This window comes from Myotis nattereri (genome assembly GCF_964212035.1).
Source record: "Myotis nattereri genome assembly, chromosome: 8".
NCBI classification, from domain to species: domain Eukaryota; kingdom Metazoa; phylum Chordata; class Mammalia; order Chiroptera; family Vespertilionidae; genus Myotis; species Myotis nattereri.
This window is the reverse complement of record NC_138083.1, coordinates 70158548-70164669: the sequence shown is the minus strand read 5'-3', so window position 1 is coordinate 70164669 and position 6122 is coordinate 70158548.

The following is a 6122-nucleotide window of genomic DNA, read 5'->3' as shown; positions in this document are numbered from 1 at the left end:
AGCCTGGCTTCCCTGAGCTGGGTCAGGTCCAGGCACCGGGGACAGGGGGACGGCTTGGTGCCCTCTGCACAGCCCCAGGCCACAGCAAGTGGCCTCGGAGCTCTCCCCAGGCCGCCAGTGGCTTCTGCCCTCGGGCTGAGATATGATGATTCGCGCAAATGTATCGGCAGTCGCTCTGAACCAGCGCTGAGCTCCAGGCTTCGCAGTCAAGAACTTGATCAGTCTTCACAATAGCCTCTCATTTACTACTGTTTCTAGGTTATGAAGGAGGGAGACCTCAAGGCCAGGGTCACAGGCCACGTATATGGCAGGCCCAAGACCTCGGCTCCCACTTGTCTGAACCCAGGTGGCTGTGAGGGCCTCGTGGGCCCCTGAGCCCAGTCACTGCTCCTTCCTGGGTCCCTTCCCCCTGCTGGCAGCCGCTGTGGCCAAAATGGGCTGAACCTGAAAGGAGGTCATTGCAGGGGCTGGGGCAGGGGCAGGGGCAGGGTAGGGAGGAAGGCACATGTCTGGGCTCCAAGGATTCTAAGTCTGGCTGCTCCCTGCCCAGACCCTGTACCCGAACACACACACACACACTGCTTTGGAAGAAGTAGAAAGCAGGACAGGTAAGCTTTGCTTTGGAGGGAGATAGCTCATCCCCAATAATGACGCTGAGGTTTGTTATTCGTTAACATTACTTTCTTCCCTGCCTCCTACCTCCTTCCTCCGAATGTATCTTCCATCCAGGCCACCAGAGTGGTCGCACATCTGGCCACAGGCAGGCTCTGCTCGGACTGCCCAGGGGCTCCCCCCGCACAGGACAGTCTAAACCTTTTCCGGGCACTCAAGGCTGTTTGCAGACGTCCCTCAGCCTTGCCTCTTGTTGCTCCCACCATTCACACACCTCAGCCCTGCACCCCACAGCCTTTGCTGTTCCACAAACAGGTCGTGTTGCAGAGCCTCGTGCAGTGGGCTGCCCTTGCCTCTTTGCCTTCCCCAGGTGGGTCCCTCTGCCTCCGATGGTCTCCTTTCCCCAAGATCCTTCTGGCTCTTCTCAGGCTGGGCTGGACACACGCTGAACCCCCAAGCCTGAGGGTGGCTGTGTAAGTAGCTTAGTGTTAAAAACGCAGGCTTTGAACTTGGACAGATGTGGGTTCAATCCCAGCCCTGCCACTTAACCAGCAACAGAACCGTGGGCTGGCCGTGTGAGCCTGTTTGCTTCTCTGAACAGAGAGAGAATGAAAGGAAGACTCCACTGGGGGTTCTGAGGGCCGGAAGGCGGCCGCGGCCACGCAGTGCTGGCTGGGAGCCCGCAGCCCCGCTGGGCTCAGGTGCTCAATGCCTGCTCTACGGCCGGGTCTAAACACCCTCTTGGTCTCGGGCTCTAGGCGGGCTCTGGGGCAGAGCAGAGAAGGAACGCGTGTGGCCCTAGAGACTGGACCGTCAGACGTTCTCGAATTAGTTGTCACTGTGACCACAGTTGGGAGGATCACCCCTGACCTCCAGGGTGTGCCGGGAACCTTGACTTTGAAGCTCCCAGGGGCAGAATCTAAACCTAAGTTCAGCTCCTCAGTCATGGCCTGGATGCTCAGTTGAAAACATTTCTGTAACAAACACTTAAGGCACAGTATGTGATAATGCCTAATTCTACGTCCATTACAAATATGACACCGTTTAGTCATATCAATATCCCTGTGAGGTGTATGCTAGTGTCCCCATCCCCATTTTGCAGATGGGGAAACTGAGGAACAGAAAGGTTCACCAGATTTCCCCGAGTTGTATAGCCAGTGAGGGACACAGTCAGGACTTGAACCCAGGCCACCTGGCCCCAGACTCCACATGACCCAGTGCCTCTGCTGAGGGATGCCACTTTCCAGGGGTGTCCAGAAAGGGCTTGGTCCTCTGGCCCAGGGAGGCCCAGGCCTGGCATGAAGACCTTGCCCCTCTACAATGTCCCTGGCCTCTGGCCTCCTGGTCCCTCCACCCCCAGGTGGGCCGCGGAGAAAACAAGGCCCAGCTGCAGCTGTGGATGGCCCTGCCAAGCTGGCACTCGGAGGCCCGGGTGCCTCAGGGGATCGCAGCCCGGCAGCTGGGCCGGCTCCAGGGCCAGCATTTACGTCAACACCCAGCGAGCCAGCCTCTCGTGGTGAGTCCCTGGGCCGCCGGCCTCGTGGGCAGAGGTTTGGCTGACCCTGCAGGTTTCCTCTAGCGCGGCCACCTCCACCCCCTCTGCCTGGCTGGGCTTCCAGGAATGAAGTGTTTTCCTGGGGCTGGTGGGGCTGGGAGGTGGGTCCCTGGCCCACTTGCTCCAGTTGGGCTCCCGAAAGCTGGTCTAGGAGCCCCTCACTGCAGCCTGGACAGCCACGTGCCTACCCGGTAACCTGCCTCTCAGGGGACCGGGCAAGGGCTCTGAGCCCAGAGGGAGGGTGTGGCTAGAACCTGCCCTGTTGTTCCTTTCTGAGAGGCTGAGGGGTTCGCGAAACAACTGGAGACAGAGCCAGACAGCTTGACGATGGAAGGGGCCGTCTCAGCTGTGGCCATCACTTCCTCCCCACTCAAAGCGAGTGGCTGCGGGGCCATGGGGGAGACTGAGGAAATACCAGTTGTGGAGAGTGTACCATCTCCTGAATGCAACTAGGCCCCAGCCGTTTAACCCCCATAGTCACCTTGCTTGGAAAGGGAGGCCCAGAGAGGTTCAGTGACTTGCCCAAGATCACACAGTGAGCGACAGCCAGGATGTGATTGAGTCTCTCCCTTCCCTTTGACCCACTTCTGTCTTACTGTCTGGATCCCTTTTCAGGCCATCACCAAAGAGGCAATATAGCACAGTGGGTAAGAGCAGCGATTCAGGGCCCAGCTGCTGGGTTCAAATCCCAGCTCTGCCTCCTTTTTGGTCATGTGACTTTAGGCAAGCTATTTAATTTCTTGGTGCCTCTACTTGCCCATCTGCAAAACAAGGATAATAATGATACAGTACTTAGAGGGTTGCTGTCGGGGTTAAACACACGCATGGCACATGGTAAGCCCTCCATGAATGCTAGTTATTTCTAGTCTCTCGCCAGCCTTCCCACTGTACAGCTGAGGAGGCACAGGCCCAGAGATGGAGGCAAAAACCTGCTGGGTCTTGCCTGGGGCAGAGCACAGCGTTAGCCCATCCCTCCTAAGGTGCCACGGAGAAGCTGTGATGTGTCTGAGTTGTCACTGGACTCACGGCTTCCTCTAGGGCAGTGATTCTCAACCTTCCTAATGCCGCGACCCTTTAATACAGCTCCTCATGTTGTGGTGACCCCCAACCATGAAATTATTTTTGTTGCTGCTTCATAACTGTAATGTTGCTACTGTTATGAATCGTAATGTAAACATCTGATTTGCAGGATGTATTTTCATTGTTACAAATTGAATATAATTAAAGCGTAGTGATTAATCACAAAAACAATATGTAATTATATATGTGTTTTCCAATGGTCTTAGGCGACCCCTGTGAAAGGGTCGTTCAACCCCCAAAGGGGTCGCGACCCACAGGTTGAGAACCGCTGCTCTAGGGGGAGGGAGGCCCTGCAGGGCAGTGTCAGGGCGGAGAGGAGAGGAATGAGTCAACCCGCTGCGACCTCAGGTGAGTCCCTGCCCCCTGGGTCCCAGTCTCTCCTCCTGAGGGGTGAGGGCATTTGGACTCTTGGACTCAAAGAGGCTCCTTAGGGCCTCGGATGGGAGGGAGCCAGAGCTGCTCCCCCCACCTCCTGCCCGCCTCATCCTGAATAACTTCCTTTGGGCCTTTTTAAATATTAGAGTTTCATATGGGATTTTGTTCTGAACCAGGGTTTGCTGTCTTGAGAGGGGGGCTGTGGGACGGTGAGGAGCATAAACGGGGTTCCCCTCCTCCCACCTGGGACCTGAGGCCCAAGCTGATGACTGGCCAGTGACTCACTCCCTTCTCAGCATTTCCTCCCATGACTGCGAGCCCACGGGGCGGCCCCTGAGCAGGGTCCCCTAGCCAGCGCCCCCCCAACACACATGGGGACTGGGAACAATTAACTCCCTCCTCAGCCCAGACCAGATGGTCACGTGGGTCTTGGTTTTGGTGACCACATGTGACTCAGGACTCCCTCAGTGCTGGAAGGGTCCCAGGAGGCCACAGGGGGCAACCCCGTCATGTCACAGGGGGGGAACTGAGCCCGGAGAGGTGAGGTGACTTGCCTAAGGTCACTCAGGGGAGAGGGGAAAAGGAAGCTGGCATACGGACGCCTGACCCGGAGCTTTTCTGCATCTCCAGAGGGTCCCTGGATGTCCCAAGGCCTCTACCCTTATCCCACCCCCAACTCACACTGCCAGGGCTTGCAGCCTCATCTCGCCCCACCTCCCACCTGGCTCTGCAGGCTTCATCAGACTCAGCTGCTCCGAGCTCCCCAAGCAGCTCCTGCTCTCCTGCTTCTTCAGTCTTTCTCCTCTCTGTGCCTCTGTTTAGGGGTGTGTGTGTGTGTGTGTGTGTGTGTGTGTGTGTGTGTGTGTGTGTGAAGGTTACTGGGTTATTCTAACAAATGTATGTACCTTTGAACAGCAAAATAACATTTAGATGCCTATGTCTGTCCCTCTGTTTTAATTGCCTTCTCACCTGGACGACTCCTACTCTTGCTTCAAGACTCAACTCAGATGTCACCTCCTCCAGTAAGACTTCCAAGCCACCTCTCCCACCTCCCAGGCTGGGTTAGGTCTTCTGTCATCACCATCAGTACTTGGTATTTGCCGCTAACTGTGAAGTAATCAGCTCTGCCTTTCTCTATCTTTCCCTCTCGTCTGTGAGCTCATTGTGGGAAGAACCCTTATTTTTGATTCTTCATTTAATAGTAGGGCATGGCCCACTGCATTCCGTGTTTGTTGAATGAATGCATGGATGTATGGATATATGGATGGAATGGGTGGGTGGGTGGATAGGTAGACCAATAGATGAATCAATGAATGGACAAACACAGGATCAATTGTGGATTGATAGACTGATGGGTGGATGGATTAGATAGACAATGGCATCTGTAAGAACTCAGAATGACCGGATATCCTGACCAACAGAGGGGCTCTTGGCTGGGGAGCCAGTAACCTAAGTTGTCATTCGCCTCCTCCATCTCTGCTCAGGTGCCTGGTCCCTCTTGACCAACTGACTGCAACTCAATGGGGTCTCTTGAACTCTGGTAATCAGTCAGACATCAGAGAGTCTGTAGGAGCCCCCTCTGCCTTGATTTTCGGGAACTCTGCGTTGCTGGGGGCCCTCCCTCCGTGCTTCCCTCTGGGTCAGAGCTGCCACTCCAGAAATGCCTCCAGGCACAGAAGCAGAGATTCCAAAGCCACGAGGCCTTAGAAAACATGGCGGTCATCCCTCTCCCATTTATAGGTGAGGAAACTGAGGCCGCCAAGCAGGGCCATGGACTTGCCTAAGAATGTACAGCAATAAATCTGGGATTAGACCTTGGGTCCCCCAACTCATTCACTCATTCATTCATTCATTCATTCACTCATGTGACAAATATGTATCTGGCACCTAACAAATGCCAGGTTCACTGCCTTTTTCCTGGCACATCAGGTCTGTAAATAATCCCTCATGCCAATTTCGAAGCCTTTTCCATGTCCCATTATGAGTTCCTCCAACTCCCCAGGAGACTTATCTATGCCTCACCAGCTGCACCCAGAAATTAAGAACAAATTCATTGCCAGGAACTTCCAGCTCACACTGGTATGTGCAGCCGTGTGCAGAGTTGATCACATGCGTGTGCTGAGAGCTCTACATTTCACTCTCCCTCAGTGGGGTCCGTGCTGGTCCCTACACACGGAACCTTGCCAGTTCAGACTGAAGCCAAGCGTTAACACGTTCAAGCCCCACAGGAGTCCTGGGGTGAAAGGGGGAGCTCATCATGGCATCGGGGACCACAGGGCCAGGAGCAGAGCGCTGAGCTCCTGCCCAGACTGGGGAGTGTGTGGAAGAAGAGGCCATAGAGGGGTGCCTGGGGGCTGGATATTTGTAGGCCAGATTAGCAGGCAGCAATCCACCCCCACCATTAGCCCCTCCCAATGTGGCCCAAGGCAGGGCAGGGCAGAGGCGGCCAGTCTTGGAGAGAGGGAGCCTCCTGTTCAGGGGCAAGCCATGGCCATTCGCT